Source organism: Pelecanus crispus, chromosome 1 (assembly GCF_030463565.1).
Source record: "Pelecanus crispus isolate bPelCri1 chromosome 1, bPelCri1.pri, whole genome shotgun sequence".
Classification (NCBI taxonomy): Eukaryota; Metazoa; Chordata; class Aves; order Pelecaniformes; family Pelecanidae; genus Pelecanus; species Pelecanus crispus.
Genome location: NC_134643.1, coordinates 156,548,519 through 156,569,245, shown reverse-complemented (window position 1 = coordinate 156,569,245; position 20,727 = coordinate 156,548,519). Strand labels below are relative to the sequence as shown.

At 39.1% G+C, this 20,727-nt stretch overlaps 1 protein-coding gene across 1 annotated transcript in view; it reads right to left on the bottom strand.

Annotated features, from left to right (window-relative positions):
• Positions 1-5,714, bottom strand: part of NCK2 (NCK adaptor protein 2) — a 54,850-nt gene extending 49,136 nt beyond the window's left edge. The window contains exon 1 of the mRNA XM_009490242.2: positions 5,665-5,714. The gene's annotated coding sequence lies outside the window, so the exon portion shown is untranslated. The remainder of the gene's footprint in view (positions 1-5,664) is intronic.
• Positions 5,715-20,727: the final 15,013 nt, after the last annotated feature.

Here is a 20,727-nt window from a genome sequence, read left to right as displayed (position 1 = left end):
GGTTCTATTACAGAGAACAACTAAGAGCAGCTGACACAGACAACAGCCTCCACAATAAGGAGGGATGAGAGCTGCAGGGGATCCCTGAAACAAAAGGGTGTGAACAGAGAGCACAAAGCAAAGTGGGGGTTAAACCCAGGAGACTGCAAGGCACCTGCGATGTCTTAAAATGAGACTCTCAAAATCAGGGAAAGAAAAATAGACTGTAAAAGGTTTGTATCTGTATGCATGGTATTCTGTGTTTCATGTTACTACTGACTTAAAAAATAAACAAGAGGACAAGCTCATTTTCTCAGTCCTCTCTGCTTAGTACAATTCGAGCTTTGTTACTACAGTGCAAACACTAATTGTAATCCAAGCTTAATTAACCGAGTTATTAGAAACAGAATTCCACAGCAAATATACCACACTAACCTTTAAATATTTTCTATTCTGTGAAATCCACCAATTTCAGCAGTTACCCAGAGCGCCTCTGGGTAACACACACAAAACCATTCACTACATATGAAACGAGATGAACTGCGTGTAGTCTCTTCCATTCATTAAAAGGCAATATTTCAGCAAGCCTGTTTTTTAATATCATAATATATTTGATGTAATACATACCATTTGAATATGATATATGGAATATGTTAAGAGCACTACTGAAAATACAGCTAAAACTGTAAACGTTTGTATTTCTACTACACACCAATTCTAACACAATCGATCTCCCTCAAAGCCTCCGCACCAGACAAACTGCCTTCCAGCCATTATCAAAATGGAGGAACAAGCCTTCAGCTGATTTTATAAGCGACTTACAGCCAACGCTGGCTGTGTGCCCGCTCCTGCAAAGTGCCAGCTCAGGCAGTGAGCCCTAAAGAGCTACGAAACAGGCATGGCACCCCTCAGAAACCCGAGGGGAGGGCGTCTCCAGGAGGCATTTGCAAGCAGATGACAACAGCTCCTTTAGGGGCAGTTAGATCTTGGAGTAACTTGGCGACCTCGGTGGCCTCAGCTGCTGATCTGCTTCCTCCTTCAGGAGGGTTTGGGATCACTGATCCGCCCCTGCGCCGATAACAGCCCCACCACACAGTCCCCACATCCCGAAAGCCTCAAGCTGACTTTCCCCGACCTGTGCCTCTATGTGTAACACTCACCTAAGTCACAAACGCTTTATGCTCCCTGTGCATAAACTATCCTGAAGAGTTTCGCAAGATCATATTCGAAGCCACACCAGTTGTCCCTCTGAAGTGCAGTGGATATTCAAATCTTCTAACTGAACCTGGTGTAACCCAGGGATATGTTTATTTTGAAACCACAGACACAGGGGCTCAGTAACCAGTTCTGCCAGTGGCATTCCTCTGAACACTGGTCAAGACACTAAGGTTGGTCACTGCATGTTTTGTGTTCAGTTCATGAATATAGTCGGGTACAAGCCTAACCTTAGCTTATTCATATATATTTATTTTATATATATCTAACTTAACTCATAGCTATATTCGTGAGCAACATCCTAGATTCTTTTCAGCAGGCAAAGCTTTTCTGGGCTCAGAAAAACTGACATGCTGGATGAGAAGACAGCCAAAGTCCATACCAACTATCAAACCACAAAACTACTTCCACCAGGAAAAACGTGGTCATTGTTTTATTTTTACTGAACAGAATTTTCATGTATTGATGAAAGCTGTACAGTGTTCTCTGATGAGGAATCCATACAGATTGCAGTTAAAGTATACTGCAAAGGCCATTGTGGGCCGTAACAAGCACTGTTGATATCTACAAAACTGAGTTGCACCTGAAGCTATCAAAGCTGGAAAAAAATTATAGACAAGTGATTCCTAATAATCTATTTTGATATTATTAGTAAATAAAAACACGTCTGTATTTTCATGCAAAGAACTACAATTACTACAGAGAGAAACAGAAAAAATGTAGCAAAATAAAAACCTAAAAAAGAAAGTACTAAAATTACATAATTCAGGGAAGAACGCTTTATTTGGGGGGTATACCCGTGGTTATCGGGGAGTAGGAGTGAGATGAAAGTGTTCTTCCCTACTGTCCGCAACTACAGTTTAGAAAGTATTATGCCACTAGCATAACATAACGGGCAGTATTCTGGAAATTCATTTATTATACTAGATGTCTGTAAATATTTTTAAGTAATGCTGAAGTTGCATTCAAAGGCTTAAAATCAACACTTTACACATCTGGGATAAGTGACCTAACTACAGATAACTTTTTCTTTTTTAAAGGGAAAGGAATCCAGACATCCACCCAGTACATACCTTTCATTCTCTTAATTACTGTCAGAATCAAAATTTCCCATAACTAACTCATACAAACATTATTTTCCTTGGCTTTAAATTCCTCAAAAATCAACAACTACAAACATGCTGATCCACAGAAGAATACCAACAAATTTTCTGATACAGCATCGCAAACAGTTCCATTAAGTTCAAATTTCTGTGCTGCTTTTTCCTCTTTAAACAAGGAGGAGGATCAGTCTTTCATAAGCTGTGAGCAGGTCCCCAGTCTCGCAAAGCAAGAGGCACATTTGCGTCGCAGTTGTTCTGAGTACCTTTACAGACCAGACTTTCCACCAAATGTTGTGGTACTGTAGCCACTGACATCTGATCACAGTTTGGCAAATCTGCTGAGTCCTAAGACACGGATAACTTTGCTTGTACCTGTTTGCTTCTGATCTCATCAAACAATCTCCTTCCTGCGTACAGAGGTATCCCTGAAGAACCAAACAGCACATTCCGTAAAGGTGTATGAAGTCTCAAAAAATTATACTATTAAAGAACACTTCCCAAAAGATTTTATCTAAAATGCAAAAACTGCTTAAAGCACATATTAATATTGCAATCACTTTTCAAAATATTCTATTGTGAAAATACAAGATGTGATTTATTTTTTGAATCAAAGACTGTAAGTGAATGAGGAACAAGTTCAAAAGTACAGAATACCACTACATACAACATGATGTTCTAGAAGAGGTTAAATGCTTTTTTGGATAGTTTCAGATTTGCAACAACTAAATGACTGCAATAAATTGCCAGAACATTAGACTTCATCTGTAGCTTCATCCTAATTTAATTGCAGAAGTGACAGAATTGTTTTTAAAAAGGGTGCTTTCCATGGGGAGGGGGGCGGGCAGGGAGAGCAACTGAAAAAAGCCAGCTTGCCCAGCTAGATAAAAGATGAGCTGGCAGATCTTGACAACCATATAATAATTACACTGTAGTTCTGACTCAACAAAATCCCGTAAGGACACATTATTGTCCACAGTTCAGTGAAGTTTAAGAACAGTTTGAGTGTAATTTGTGAATATTTACTCTGCTGCCAATTGCATTTCCTTTTCAAAGGGCAAAAGGTTTGCTATGTTCTGGTTCAACAAAGCACTTCAAGTGTAGGCTTTACTGAACCCACACCTATGCATTCATTTCCTTTCAGGAAAGGCATTAGAATGCTCCATGTTTTGCAGAATCACATCTTTACCAAGTTGAATATAGCCCATCAGAAACATGCACACAAAGGATGGAAAAAGACATAAAATATCAATACAGAAGTTAGATTTAGTTTTGTTACTGAAAGTAAGTGTTGTCTAATTGGACACAGCAAGTATTCTGGGCACCCATACTTTAAAAAAAAGAGGAGGAAGAAAAAAAAAAAGATTTACAAAAAGGACACCTCTGCACGTCCTGTCAGCTGACATGTCCAAACAGTTCTTCCTCTCCTCCTTTCAGTGAGCTATTATCTATTTATTATCTTTTTGGGAAATATGTAAAACCTTCACCTGATGTAAACACCTTCACTTTGGGCATGTTTGGTTCCCTTCCCCACTTCTTGTTTCAAAGGGTAGAAGAAAAAATTACTCAATAAGCCAAATATCACAGAAATAAGTTCAACAAATAGATGACTCTATATCCATAACCCAGATTCCAAACACCTATTTCCTTGAACAAAGCAGTGGATTTTGTTTTAATTATTTTCACTGAACACTGAACTGAAAACTATTATAAAAAAGGACAAGAAAGAGATTCTGAAGATAAAGCTCTGAAGAGTTTTATATTACACATTTGAAATAAATACAAAATTTGGGGCACAGTCAGTAAAACAGAAGCCTAATTTTCAGTAGAAATTTTGGTAGAAAAATTAGAATAATTGTATTATCATTAAGTGTGCAGTTTGATGAATCATTGGCTTTAGGATTGTGCGTTTGTTTTGGTTTCACATTAACAGCCCTTTCAAGAATATTTTAATTTTGCTACCTACACAACACACAAAAAGTGTAACGGAAACTTACTGGAGTTTCTACTCCAGAAAATTACTACAAAAGATTTCTCGCTATTATTCTTTAAACACAAATACAAAATGTTCAAGGCTACACTCTGATCTGTTGGAAAGGCCAGGGTTATAAATTTGTTCATTACGTTTAAAGACATATATCAGATTATTTGAAAATGTAGTGCAAAAGCCAGCTGTAGCATCTCAGAGTTTCTATCTTAGTACTTCAGAATTTCCTTTTCAGTTTGAAGGAAACTGAATCATTTGCGAAAACATATGTAGGTGCTATACTTAAGACTGGATTGCATTTTTAATTCTAACTAGTTCACCTGCACTTTATTAAACAAATTAAGTCTAATTTCAACATCTGATAACACTTCATTGAACAAGTATTTAACAGAACTCTAAACTAATATCAAGGCACATGAGGACTTCATACATTGCTTTCCATTTGAAGGCTCAAAAGTGTCAATAATTAGCCTTCGTAACTTCCTTCTCAAGAAGGTAACATTATTTTATTTTATAAACAGAGAATTTAAGTAAGAAATAATAAATCCACCTGGTAAAGTAATGAATGAAATGAAGATTCCCAGTTTTCTACTCCATACTACAGTCACTACTACAATGCCGAAAGTTCATTCAGTGTTCTGCCTTTTTGCTTTTAGTTTTTGGTACGGTTGCAATGAGGTTTCATTTTATTAAAAGTCTCTGTTAATAAATCTCTACTAAGCCACAACAATCAACTGCAGTTACTAGAAACAGACAACACGGTACATGAATTAACAGAAAGAAGACAGCCAGACTCTACCACAAAATGAATCCTTTGGAAAACAACAGCTTCATTAGGTTACTTCAGGTCTTCAGAGCCAGCCCAGGAAGATACTCTGTATATACTGAATGCAATTTTGTTCTACTCTCACAGAAAACCCACAAACCTTCCTCTCAATACTTTATAAGCTATTACTTAGTTTTTAGAATTCAATCAAAGAATAATATTAAGCCTGCTCCACCACAGGCTATGGATGGCTGCTAGTCCCCCATACCTCCCACACCACCACATCCTGCCTACGGCGCCTTCAGGGGGAAACATCCCAAGTCAAAGTGGTAGGTAACAGGAGACAGGAGGCAAAAACCAGTGGTAGCAGTATCTAGTGCTTAATTAATAGTCTGAGCCTATCCTTTTTTCTTGTCTTTTTTTGAAAGTAAGAGCTAAAACTGAGTTGTCTCAGATCACTGAAGGAAAAGGACTTGCTATTTAATCATTCATCCAGCAGTTCAAAAGAAGGAAAAAATCACAAGTACTACACTACATAAAAGCAAAACCCAAGCAATACATCCAGTTCACTCGTTATCTTTAGTTTCAAAAATAACCCCTAAACTTGAACTACTCACCTTTGGCACACTGTTAAAAGGATCCAGGCAGTGAAAGGCAGGACTCTCCAACAAAGTTACGTACACCACTATCTGAAACAACAAACAACACTTATTTTAGTTTCAACACTAAACTTAGAAGACCTTTAGCTAGGTAATTTAGTGTTCATACTATTAAAATCTCTTCAGAGATGTTGAAGAGCAGGCAGAATGGCTCTAACTTGATCCACTGTTTAGCATAAACAGAATCCATCTTCATATTTAACTTTCCTCAATGAATACATGGTCAATTTAACCACAGACAATCCAAAACTTCTAGGAAAGAAAGCAACTACAAACCCAGCCATCACAATACAGAGAAAAATCACTCAAGAAATGGAATTAAAAATTCAGCCCAGTTTTAGGAAGATGACATTTTAAAAAGCACCATTATTTACCATTTCCTTCACTTTTACATTAACCAGTTTAACTTGCCCATACTTCCTAAGAAAAGGGAAACACTGTTACAGGTGGAAACAGAGGTACATCAGCAAAAGCAGAGCCAGCAGTTTTGCAAGACATGACTATTTCCACCGAGGAGGCACTCACGCACATTTGGATGTGTAATCCAGCCGGATAGCTACCATGTGATGGACCTTCTTCCTGGGAGACTCTCAAATTCTCCTGGACATGGCCCCAGCTGCGGCCTTAGCCCTGCCGGGAGCTGGACAGCACAAGCCTCCATTGATCCCTCCCCGCCTCCGACGTTCTCTTAAGTATTTCGAGCCACAAAAGTAACCTTTCAGAAAAGACTCTGAAGTATTTAAACATTTGTTTCCGTTTTTCAATGACGCTTCTAACTCCGTAGGATGTCTGACAAATTCAGGCAGTGTAAACTCATTAAGGTCCAATTCAAAGAGAAGGAAAAAATTCTGAGCGTCTTCCTGAGCTGCAGCCCCTGCCTCATAAGGACGATGTATTACAAACTCCTGCTCAACCTGAGGACACTCATGCACAAATGCTTCTGTTCAAAGTCTGCTCTGAACAGATTCCAACCAGTTGCCACTCTACAAAAGCATCCTATGAAGAAATTCAATTAAAAAGACCAATTCATCCAAGGATCCCGTGCGTCATAATGAAGGGGGGAAAAAAGCAGTATTGGCAAAGGTATTAGAAATACCTTCCACAAATGTTTGAAAGCGAGATTTAGACTTCTACCTATTAATAAGTGGAATAACAGAGCTACTAAAACCACAGTTTGACAAACATTTAAGCATAAACGTATTGTTAGGGGGTAAAGCATGAGAGAGTCCCTGCCCCTCAGCTCCCCGGTGGCTCACCCCTTGCTCCCCAGCAGCTGCAAAGGGAGCCAGAGCATTGCTAGCCCTCCCGAAAAACACACAAGGGGGCGGGGGGGGAAGAAAAGAAGGAGGGCAAATCATAAGGAAGTGTTATTCAAACAGAAGAGCCTCCTGATCCAGTTCAGTGCCTGAATGAAGATATGCTTGTGACAGCAGAGAGAAGATGGGACTGGAGGGTGACCTACCCCCTTCTTTGTCAGGGTGCTGGCTGGAACACCAGTTGCCCCACCGCCCGACCTGGGTTTTGAGCTTTCTGCAGACACAGACCACAGGCAACCACACTTTGCTATATCAATTTTCCTACCCAGTTACAGACCTTAACTGTGTTCTTGCTGAAAATTGCCCTATATTTGAAATTACATGACAGATATCAAGTAAATGGGAAAAATAATTTAATAAATGAAGCAACATTAAAAGCCTGAGGAAGGGCAGATCTGTTTTCCTACTGGCTGAATGTTTTGTAGTACATGTTCGTCTCCTGTCAATAATGCAAGAACATTTTTAATATTATGGCGAAGAAGTGAGAAAATAAAAGTAACTTCATCTTCTGTTACAAGATCTTCTGAACAGTACTATCTTTCCCCTTCCTACTTCACTGCCCATTACCATCCACCACTGAAGTACTGTATCAAGGTTCTGATTTGGTTTGGGGTTTTTTTTGTTTCTTAAAGAAAAACCCAACACCTCTCTCAATTATTCTTTCCACCTTCACAATGCACCTTTGCATATAGAACTTGCATTTGAAAGTGAGCTGAAAAACAGTACTGTTAATCATCAATACCTGAAAAACTAATTTTGTATTTATTAGTCAACTTGAGAGGAAGTACAGTTGGGGAAAATAAGAATCCAAATTCCATCTAAACACATAAGAAAAGAATGAGTCATGTTTATCTCGATACAACAATGCTAACTTTCTTCTATAGAGCAAGAATGGTTTTATTTTCGCAGCTCAACTAACAGGCATCGAAAGATGCTCAGAATGTTAATGGTGATAGTGCAAAGAGTCAAAGGAAGAAGATGCACAAGAAAACCTCATTCCTACCAACACTGACTGAAATAAAACTCTGTTAATCTAACAGACACACGAGTGCATGATGCAGACTGGTCTCTGTCCTCTCTGGGCTCAATTCTGTTTGCATTGTGACCTCCTTTTCTATTTTTCTCCTGGTAAAAATCATCACTTTGCTATGGAAGAGCCAGAGGAAGTTTTCTGCTACAAGTCACACTAAGAGTCACTTCCCCAGAAGAGTAACCAATTTCCATCACACACCCCCGCAGCCCAAAGCTCTGCCTGCAACATGGTGACTTGCGGAGTGACTCAAACTCAGGATGGAAACCTGGACCGCAAATAATTCGCTTATACTTTAAATATGTTGCTAGAAACAATCTTTCAGTTACAGAAGTTAAAGAGCTTTCTTCTCAAAGGGCAGTAAATGGAAAGAGTGGTTAGGGTTTAGGACTATCCACCCCCAGGCAGTGGGTCTGCACCGTAGGTGGGGTTTTCTGGTTCTGCTGCTGCATCCTACCAGCCAGGACTCTAGACAGCTGTATTTGATAGCCAAGCCAGGCTGGGGAATGAATAGTTAAACTTTGAGAGTACAAAATAACCTCCATCAACTTTCAAAAGCCTTGGAGCACACAGGGCAAATGTTTACCGTCCACCCAAAAGACAAACTGGCGCAACATTAGAAAACTTGGGAAATGAAGCCAACAACTTTTTTGAAAGGCAGCAAGGCAAACGGAGGCACAGAGCGGGGCAGTCGTGTCCCAGGGTATCACCAGTGCCCATCCCTTCTGTACCATCTAGTGTGACGTTCATTTGTCATACCTCAATCCTAATACCAATCCTACTGCAGTAATGTCAGCCCTGCTGCATGCAGAATGCCACGGTTCCTTACCACCCGTGACTGCCTTCGTGTCCTACGCTTACCGTGAGGCCCAGAGCAGAGGAACAGAAGACGACAACAAGGAACAGGAATGGCAGAGTATAGGAACTGGATGAACACGTGGTTACAAACACGCAAGGTAGACAGACAAATTTGTCTAAATTTGAACAGCAATCTCAGTCACTCTCGTTTGTTTTATAGACCAAGGTGCTCCAAACACAAAAACTACACAAGTCCCACAGTAAAAAGCACTTTTGAATAGTCAGAAATAAAAGTTTGAACTTGATGCTTGCAAACAAGCTCCAGAAGATAAATATCAATAACTTCTAATAAGCACCTTATATTTAACCGTGTAATCTTTAAAGATTACAACCTTAAGAATAAATTAGTGCTTTTGTAATGATTATATTACAAGTAACATTGAAAATTATTAACCACCTTTCCTTTCACTAATAGCTCTAATATGCCCCATTTTCTTTATCCCCATGGCTAAAATCCAGATTCAGCCTTACAATGACTATTTCAATGACAATTCTCTCAGGCTCTCTTCCCAATACCTGACCACCTCCTATTTAAATTCTGACATGAAATAACTAAAATAATCTCTTTGATACTTATTATGCTAATACACATGAATGACCTGACCATAAACCTGTACTGCAACAGAGTGGGAATTTTAACTCCAATGGTAAGGCATTCAAGTGACTCCAATAACTATGATAAAATTCAACAATTGACATATTACTGGTGACCTTCTGGAGAACAAATGAAAAGCATCACATTAATACAAATTCTCCTGTGGAGAAGATCAAGCTGGCAATCTGCCAGTTCATTACACCATCTAGCTCCACTCCAACATTAAATATTGCCTTCCTTTGTAATTGACTGAAATACGCTGGAGCAATTGCAGGTAACCACTTCGGGCTATTAAAGTATTCCATTAAGACTTCTCCATTACGCAGATATTTCAAATGAAGTTACATCAAAATAGGCTATGTTCAAAATATTTTAACTATGCAGACAATTGGGCAAGCACATTCCAGTTTCACGGAGCAGCACACAGATCAGCCTAAGCACTCAAAAGCTCAATGCCTGCATTTGCTTAAAGGGAAAAGAAACCCACCAAGTTTATTCAAGACTCTAGTATATGCTTAGTATTTTAACCTCCTAGTCATTTACATCCTCACAAAACTCACTTAATATTACCTTCTTCTAAAGCTAAGAAAATGGTAATGTTAAAATACTCAACTATTCTTTAACTTGGATAAGTCAAGGCATTCACTGAATACTACATTTTAAAGCTAAGTATGAAAGACAGGGAGAAAACAAAGCAAGACTGGTTTCACATTGTATTTAAGGTTTCAAAAAGGCAGCAAATTGCAACGTTGCATTACATTGTGTATAACATTCTGAAAACAAACAAAAAAATTAAAACCCCTTCATGTTATATACTCTACACAACTAAACTTTTCTTCTCTTAAGATTGCAGTTCCTTAACGGCAAGGAAGCAAGTGAAATGGGGCACAAGAACAGGTTCACTGCCTTGCATGCAGAAAAGACTGCCAGATACTTAAAACACTGGAAAAGATTTAAGCCTGTATGCCAGCTGTGAAAATGAGACTAAAGCAAAGACAAACTTCTGTGTTTAAATGGGCTTTTTTAAGCAGTCCAGGTTTGCAGCCATCACCAGAGGCTGTGAGGTTTAGTTTAAGAAATTCGGGTCTCTTCCAAACAGTGCACAGGCAGGAGGTTGTGTACCTTCACTGTGCTCCTATCTGGCATGCAAGAGCTCTAGCACACCTCCCAACCATGCTGTCTGGATCAAAGAAGAAGCGATTAGACATGTACCACTGGTCACTCAAACAACTTTTTTTTTTTTTTTCTTTTTTAAAATAAACATATACTTGGCAGGGCACAGGGTAAGGAGAGGAACACAGCTAAAGAAAGCGTGCAAAGGCTCACACTTTAACCACACGCAATCAAAGAGGCTACGCTGACCTATATTCTCATTTAACTCCTACAGTCAAATGCATATCCTCTGCAGACTCTGGCACATACATGATACATTTTCAAAAAACAAGAACATTTTTTACACCTACTTGCACAAGCACCAAGTCGCAATCTACTCATGAAACACACGTAGTTGATTGTCTAAATAATATCAATGTTTAAAATAAAGACTGTATTTCAAAAACCAACTTCCATTGCCAGCTTCCTCTGTAGTTGCAATCCAAATACATGCATGACTAGCATCATTTTAAATCGGAAAGAAATGAGGAGGGTTACATCTGGTAGTGACTGCATCTGCTAAGAATTCTACAATATATATTGTACAGATTCACATAATTTTATTAAGAGGAATCACACGCTTCTAACATTCTCACAGCTAGAGGTTTCCCCCAAAAGTCTGAGCTATTAAAAAACCTAATACCGATACCAAATTACTACCTAAACTCACTGCAATATGCAAATTTTTTAATTCCTGGCTTAAGCAGGATTTTCCATCTTGATACTTACTGATATTGACCTAACTCAAATTTGATTAAGCTGAGCTGCAAACTTCCAGGGCAGTTTCTGCATGAGAAAAAGAAAAAACCTACAAAGCAGAGTGGAGAAATTGTGAATGGGAGACCAGGAAGCCTCCCCCCACCAAGGCTACAAACATTTGAGAGGACATATAATATTGCAGTCTCGAAAAAAAAAAAACAACCCAAAAAACACAGAACACCAAACCCCCCCACCCAACAAACCCCCCCCACACACCTGTCTTTCAGACTGATAATCGAGCATCAAAATAAATGTGAGCTGTGTCCTGTCACTCTCTGTAAGCTGAAAGAGGCTCACAACAAAGGTACCGTGCCACCAAAATAGCCCCAGGTTTTTTAAGCATTCCTATTCAAGAGCAATCTGTGAGAGGTGAATTATTCAAACTCCATTTTATCTCAATTCCCCTATTTTTTCTGTTTACAATAAGGAATAGGAACTCACAACTTTTCTAAGTTTTCTTATTTAAGGGTTTACAAGCTGGCTATGGAAGCACATGTATAAATATCCCTAAAGCCCACATAGCAGGAGGAATAAAAGTCTTGATTTATGCTTAGGACAGCTTTAAGCACCTCAAGAACCCTTAAAAACATATGCTGAAAGACCTCAATTACCAATTACCATTGCAGATAGATAAGCAGAAACTACACAGAACTATATGAACCAAGGCTGTTCTTAAACTTTGTCTCACAGTATATTTAAGGAAAGGATTAGACTTCAACCTTAGGTGGTGCTTAACTAAGCAAGCTTCTCGGGCCATGGTTTGAACATGAGATGATTATTTTGGTTTCCTTAATAGGACACCTTATTATTCAAATTACAGATTTCATTTTTAGAAACATCTTAGCATTTATAGTTAGGTAACTTTCTTCAGCACTTTAGATGCACTTTTATGTATTTTGTAGTTTACAGTTTAATAATTTGTTTCAATGGGACTTCAGCCTTTTTCTGATTGATACTTTAATTTTTTGTTTGTAAAAACTGCACAATGATAGTCTTTTCCATTAAGTAAAATCAGCTCAGAATCTTTGAGGACCTGGGTGGTTAACAACTCATCAGCCCAAGCAGCTCCTTCACAAATCTATTTTTCCTATTGCATCTTTGCCATTAAAGTGTTTTACATAAAGGCATATATGACCCACTGCATCATACCAGTTCTTCCAAAGCTCTCTAATAGAGTCTGAGCTTTTAATTCAATGCTTGTGGATTTCAGGGCTGTGAAAGATGACTACAGAGAGAATATTAATATACTCTTCACAGTAATCTAGTAATCTGCATATTTAGTTACTGAAAATGCACACCTCCACTGGAAAAAGGCATTCACAGATGCCTTTTGGAGAAGTGAAAACCACAGATTCCGATGAATTAGCTACCACGGAAGGATGCAACGCTAACTCACCATCAGAGAAACACTAGGCAGAGACGCCTGGTTACCACTCTTGGCTAGGGAGACTAATGTTTAACATAAGCAAATAAATCTCACATCTACACAGTCAGAGAAGATTTGCTTTGGGGTGAGATGTAACAGAAAGTAGACTGTAACAGAGGCTACAGAGAGACTACAGATCACTAATACAGTAGAGTCAAGTAAGGCAGACTTAGCCCACTGGCAATTCAAATTAAAGGCTGACTGCAATCCTTATTAGAGCTCCTGTTCTGGTAAATTATTCTTTCTTAGTCCAAAGAAAGTCTTTCCTACGTGTACATTCAACACAGCACTGTCTGAATTTGAAATAATAGTGCCACTACTGTCTCAGTGCTAAAATATATGGGTAAGGTGATGTTAAGAGGGATAGGTCAAGGTCAGCGGCTGTCTTTGAAATCACCAGGCAGATACAGAGAATTGTAGGAAATGCACAGAGCAGATCCTGACTGACATCTTCAAGGAAAACATTGTCAGAAACTTCTTGTTAACTCTCAAACTGCAAAGTGGCAACTTGATACGTCATGCTGCTAGAACAAGGCCTGGTCTGGGCACTCCCCACCTGCTGCAAAAGCTGTCATCACCAACAGCTGCAGCAATCACTCCCTGTGCCTGAGCCCGTTTGCTGAGGGTGTTTGGGTTTTACCCTTCCTCCAGGTGCACAGCCAGCAGGTATACAAGGATGCTGTAGGCATTACTGTCCAAGTAGAGTATCTTCTTCTGAAGAGTGTGCAAGCACTGCCCTATTCTGTTCAGGCAAAGTGCATCTGAAGTCCTGTCAGCATAAACAACAGCCATTTCACTTTGAAGGGATGGCAGAAAGAAGTCCAGGCATCTTGGCCCTCGGGTGAAGAAATCTGTAATGGCTTCAGCTGAGGGAGCAAGTTGAAGAAATCTTTCTCAACCACCACCAGCAGGAAGAGCAGAAAGATCTATTGTTTACTCAAACTTGCTATCTCATTTACAATGTTGACAAGCACAGGGCTGCAGAACTCACATAAACAGACATTAAACTGGAGCCCATTAGTAAAATTGGGGGGGGGGGAACCAAAGACCAAAACACAAAATCCCTTACTGAAACTGGAATATGTTCAAATAGTACCTGGTGTTAGAATTCAGTAATGCACTGATCAAAATGATCTTCCTTGGGAGGAGCAAAACATTTTTGTCCCAAAATATTTGTGTATCAAAGGCTGGGAAAAACTGTCATTCCAAATTTAAAGTTTTTCTGAGTCTCCTCTGATAACCCAGCTGGAGAAAAAGAGCAAACTGCATGCAGTTCAAGTACAAAAACTACAGTAACTAGGGGTTCACAATGAAGAGCCAAAGGTAAGTGAAAGACAAACACTTGGAACTTAGAAGCGGCTTTGGTTCCCACACGACTTGCTAGGTGGCACATGCTAGGCAGTAACGTGTGGTACCGTGACCGTCCTCTTTGGACATGGCTGAACGGCAGTCCCCAAAGTCAGCACCTTCAATGTGCATGCAGGTCAAAACAAAACAGCTAGGCTCCTTAGATCCAGGAAAAGGAACCAGTGCCTGAGTCACTAGGATCACTACTTCCCAAGCACACAGAGTCCCCCAAAACACCTCCTTTTTCTTCCAAGTTAATCATCAGGAACTGTTGAAGCAGTTTTTGCCTGAACTGCCCCAGAAACTTTACTTTAAGTTGACAACAAGAAGAGAAACATTAACCCAGCTTCAGCTCCACCGCAGCATACAGCAGCCCTAGCCGCAGGCACTGCTATTATTGCTATTAGAAAGATAACTAGATATTCCAAAATCTTGTAATACCCAAATAAAATTTGGCAACAGCCTACCTTCTGAGGTTTTTAGCACTGATTTTCTCCCTTTCATGTCTTGTACACAATTTGATGGTGTCTTATTCTACCCATTTTAATCACGCCAATTCAGTGGCAGACTACAAATTAAAATGCAATAGAAACATTGCAGGCCCTATAACAACAGTCAAAACAAAGATTTCCTATGGCAGCTGTCAAATTAATGACATCTCCAAAGCTATCTAAATACAGTATCTGGGCAGAAATCCAATTATGTCAATTCTCTCTGAATACCCCAAAAGAGAGCCCTACTGGGGTTAGAAGTGGAAATAATTTTAAGCGCAGATTAGCTACATAAGCAGCTCCACACTTGAAACCAGAACAAGGGAACAAAAATCTAAAAGCATGACGTCTATCTGGACACAAGGGAGAGGGGAAAAAGAACTGTCAGACATCTGGCAAAAGGTCAAAGCCAATTACCTTGTCCAAAATTTGCCCCCCAAGATAATAGCTCCCAGGTTCACTTCTTCAAAAAAAGATGTATTGACTTCAGTAATTAAAAAGATTTCTGCTTACCTCTATATCCTCCACTACCGCTTTGCTTTTTCCAAAACTTCTTTTTCCCAACAAATTATTTAACAGCAATAGTAGAACATGCCAACTTTCCAGAAGCACGAACCAGATTTATCTAAAACCTACATAAAAGAAAATAATATTGTCCCTCACTTAAATACTAGGCAGCAGTGACAAATGGTATTCAGGGCTTTTAATTCATTAGTACAGTTTCTTGCTGCTTTCCTTAAACCATCGTGACCGCTGATCTCTCTTTTGCCTTGGAAGTGTCTGTGTTACTGCCTAATTATGTGGCAGATTCAGTCTGCTGAACCTTTCCACAGGGTTCTGTTTATTTGTGGGTTTAAAACAGAAAACAACCAAGGTGGGGGGAAAAACAGCCTTTTAATTCAACACAGAAAAAAATGCCAGGATTTTTATTTTCTTTCCTTGCAGGCATATTAAAATAACTGCTTTTGAAACTACAGGTAAATAGAAGTTTATCTGTTTTTTAAATTAAACTATTCAAGAGACTGCTACGAAACTGAAGAAAAAACTGCACGTGCCAAATAACTGAAACAATCTATATTGGTTAGTAACTATATTCTAACTAGAAACCTTTATCTCTATAATGAAAAGATAAATAAACCTTTCAATAAACATAAGTGGATGATGATGAAAAATAGCAGACTCTGATTTAGACAAAGTTTCTAACCCTGATCAGTCCGTATACTGGAGAGAACACTTTCAAAGGTAAGGATATAACTCACTGTACATATACTGGAGTGCTTCTGCTATCAACACGATATCAAATTCAGGAGAGAGTAAAGCATTCATTATAAATGGGCCTATATTTAGGATTGCACATTCCAGGTTGTGCTTCTTATACCAAGACTCACACAGTTTGAGGTGGGGGATTTTTGGTGCTGTTGGGTTGGTTTTTTTTTTTTCCAGAGCATAATCATTAGGGATATTCAGAAAAGTCTGAAAATAAGAAGGCTTTGTTTTTTTGGAAATAATACAATGGGATGCTCGTGAATGCTTCGTAAAACCTTCAGGTCTATAGAATAAAGCCCCAGCCCCTGTCCTCCGGTCTACTTCCATCAACTTCGGTGACTATCCACGAAGAACCCAGCCTGTAGCGTTAAACAGAAACCGATGCCTGCTAAGGAGCAGGGGTTTTTGAGCAGACCTATAGAACCTCGCTGCAGGCGATATTGTTTGTATTAAATACTGCTGAGAGGCACAAAATTCCTATAGATAACGTCTGGTTGGTGGTCTTTCAGTCCTACCTACGTCTTTTCTGGAAGGGAAAGAACAAAGCACAAAATTAAGCTGTGAAGTCGCTATTATTGCTATTATTTTTTTTTTTCCAAAAGCTGGTTGTCCTGGTTTCAGCTGGGATAGAGTTAATTTTCTTCCTAGTAGCAGGCATAGTGCTGTGTTTTGGATTTAGTAGGAGAAGAATGTTGATAACACACTGATGGTTTAGTTGTTGCTGAGTACTGCTTATGCCAGTCAAGGACTTTTCAGCTTCCCATGCTCTGCCAGGCGCACAAGAAACTGGGAGGGGGCACAGCCAGAATAGTTGATCCAAACTGACCAAAGGGCTATTCCATACCATATGACGTCATGCTCAGTGTATAAACTGGGGGGGGTTGGCCGGGGAGCAGCGATCGCTGCTCGGGAACTGTCTGGGTATCGGTCGGCGGGTGGTGAGCAATTGCACTGTGCATCACTTGCTTTGTATATTATTATTATTATCATTATTATAGTGTTATTATTATCATTACTATTTTACTTTATTTCAATTATTAAGCTGTTCTTATCTCAACCCAGGAGTGTTTCTCACTCTTACTCCTCCGATTCTCTCCCCCATCCCACCGGGGCAGGGGGAGTGAGCAAGCGGCTGCGTGGTGCTGAGTTGCTGGCTGGGGCTAAACCACGACACTGGTAAGTTCTAGAGTTTACAGCTAACTGAAAAAGAAATTCAAAGAAACGGGTAATATACAAATGCAGGGTTGCACTCCAGAACTCAAGATATCTTTAATTCAAAGCAGCACCAATGAACACCAGCTACCATCTTCACCTGCTCAGGGCATTTAATCTCAAAATCATTTTTAGAGGAGTGCAGAGAGATCCCTTTGGAAGCCAGCAGTTTTCAGATATTACTGATTTGAATTTGGTCAAAACTGGTAACGCACCACATTATTTGCTGTTAAAGCATAACTTAGAATATCAGACACAATAATTTCAACTAAACTTGTTAATAAGATACTTTCAGTATTTTCTTACAATGAAAAAATACAGAGTTTATTTAAAATAGCTTCCAATTGAACCATGCAGTCAATGAGGCTATCAGAAACATTTTGGCAAAGCCTGGAACAAAATTCTTCAACTTCAATTTTTTTAAGTTTAAGAATATATACAAGGAATCCATTTGTTGCCAGTTCTTTATTACAAGAGATTTCATTTTTGCATTTGCTCTCTAGAACAGACCGAGCACAGTACCATGAATCCTCCTTTGTGTCACACAGGCACTGCAAATCCAATTACTACTCTATTAGGTCTCATTTAAATCCCATACGGTATGACAATAAACTGAACGAAACGAGCATCAGCACGTTTTTCAACCATCTTTACAGTATGACATAGATGGCAATCACAGCTTAATAAAATTTCATTTACAAGAAAGAAAATTCAGAGCTACCTTTCCCTGCCAGGCGTTTCAGGGAGACTTGGGAAATGCTGCTTCTTCCCACCCTCCCTTGAAGAAGCCAGTTGGCCGTCACTATTTCATGCTTCTCAAATGCCTGAGCCTTCTGCTTGTGGCACAGAAGTTTGTCCTGGTGCTCAACGCTTAAAACACATGCAAACCCTACCAGCCACCACCAACTGAATTCAACATTTAGTTCAAAGGTGTCACGGTTTCTTTTTTTTTATTTCTCTTTTTTTAAGACTTCCTGGGTGAGGAACCCTTTGACGCAGGGTACCATCAGGTTGGGAGGTGGGGAGGGGAGAGCAAAACAAAACCCCACCAATCTGGAGGGTACTGAAAAGATGATGGCATGCTTCAGTAAGCTCTTATCCGTTCTGGATATAAAAAACTATCATTGCTAAATATTGCAAAGTAGATTTGCACAACTTTCAGCAGCTCTGAATACTTCACCACTTCAGTGGAGTTAATTTATGGATATATGATAATCACATGCCTCTCTACCTTCATTACAGTATTTCCCAAGCTCGTCTCACTACCCAGCAACCACTGTTCATAGATGTCCAGGTCTGCCTTATCTTTTGGAAATGAAAAAAAAAAAAAACCCCAAACAAAAAATCCCTCATTTGTAGTAAGCAGTTGCCACAGTCAAAGCTCTCTCTGAAGGATGCATAAGAGCCTTGTTGAATAGCTGTTTCTTAATAGCTGACCTGACTAAATCATCTTCCTCATCCAGGCTAGAAATCAAAATGTCATGCTGACATTTAAACACATGATCTGTTGTTAAAGCACGAAAGCCAGGAAAACATATGCTGTCCACTTTCAAACATACTCCCCAGACACTTTGTTGCTAGGACAGAAAGGTTCAAAGTTTCAAGAACAGACTTTTCCATATTTCAGTCATCCCATTAAAAAATTTCAGTTATAATTTTATTAAATTTTGTCTTTTACATGCCTACCAATAGTCAGTGAAACCATGAGAAATAGGTAAGTTCCAGGTTGAGGGAGAGAGGATGCTGATGGGGGGAAGGGAAGGTAATTAAGTCATTTCAAGGTTTGTGCTCCAATTCTGCAATTAGAATGGGAAGATTTGGGCCAGAGCTTTCTCTGCACAGAGGAGATTATAGAGACAGTAACATTATTGATTTTTTTCTTCCCTTTTGCTAGAAATGGAAACAAAAGGCAGATGCATTTTTCCATGAACATTACTCAACCACGTGGTCTTTTCTAGTGTATTTCCATAGATTTTTTTCTGCATGCTCTTTAAAATGCCTTCCCCACTGCTTTGCCTATCTTTTGCTCCAATTTAAGTCATTGCCATTTACCTTCATCTTATATCTAAAACTATGGGCAGGCCACATTAGGAAACAACAAAAGCCAAAGACAACAGACCCTGAATTAACTCTGCCTGCAACTTTGAGCAATATAACAGACCTTATGGAACATAAGCTTCACTTGCAAAAATACGAAGATGCCAGCTTCATGACCCAAATGACTTTGCCTGAAAATGAAGCTAAGAGTATCATCTCTTAGTTTTTAAAGGTAATAAAGAACTTAAAACACTAAATTGTACTTGTATACTGAAGTAATTTTGAAAATTCTGGTTTACTTTCAAGGAGGCAGAAAAATTTCCCCTCCTTTCTACAGGACTTTAATAATATTTACTTTTACTGTATTTTACCATTCCTTTCAGTAGACTATGATGGCAAATACAGATCCTGTAACAAGAACTTATCTTCCAGGGAAGTTACAACTCTTGAGCTGCAAAAGAGCACAAACATCCCACATGCTTCAGAACACAAAGCCTATTGCCATGAAACCTAAGAGTAACAGTCTCCGAAACCTACTGTTGACTGCTAAAACATACACACAATTTTTTCTATGAAAAATCAGTTATAGCAACCTTCCATTTAAATCAGCGATATCACGGATGCCATGAGTGCTTCCTTATTGACAAATATAAAGTAACAGTTCCCAGTAAAAATCAAGAATTTTCAAAACTAAAGCCTAAATACAGACTACAATCATATCAAGTCCTTAAGTTACAGCTACTGTATTTTTAGAAGCACTAGGTAGCTTAGGAAAGCAGTGCAACAAGCTTCAAGTTCTTAGCACATCTGACATATGGTAGCAAGAAAAATATTAAAAAAAAAAAAGCCAACCAAACAGTCCAGGAACAGACATCCTGCGCAAACAGGATTCAAAATTCTGGTGACTGTCCAACAGTCAGAAATAAACATACCATAGTGAAGCAACACCAGAGACAAAAAGCATGATGCATCATCTAGTACTGGTTCTGTCCCTTTATGGGGTACACCATTAATTCATTCCTTTGCCAAAAAACAATTCTCACCTTACATTTTACTAACTCGCAGTAACTTTACATGTGCAAACTTACTTGTTCAACTAGAATTACCTTACCCTTCCTGTTGGTGATGGGCATTAATGATCTCAAGAAGGGTCAATCAATATTCAGCATTTCAAAATATACATGGAACAAAGCAACTCAGGCCTACTTATTTTTATTACAGACATATTATTATCTCACTTTGTGAGATGCAAAGGAAACAGGACAGGAAAAAAAGAACCCTCCAGAGTGCGTACCCACCAAAATTCCCTAGCATGGGTTTCTATGCCTATTACTGACGAAGTTCTGAAGAAGATAGCACTGCACCTATAAACTGTAAAGCTAAATGTTACACACTTTGCATAACTTATGTTTCAGAAGCCAATTTTAGCTTTGCCACCTAAAAATGCTGGCTGGCTTCGCCACAGAAACATGACTCCTCTTTTCTGCAGAGTACAACCTGATGGGAGCTTCAAATGAGCACACTGGGTCTGA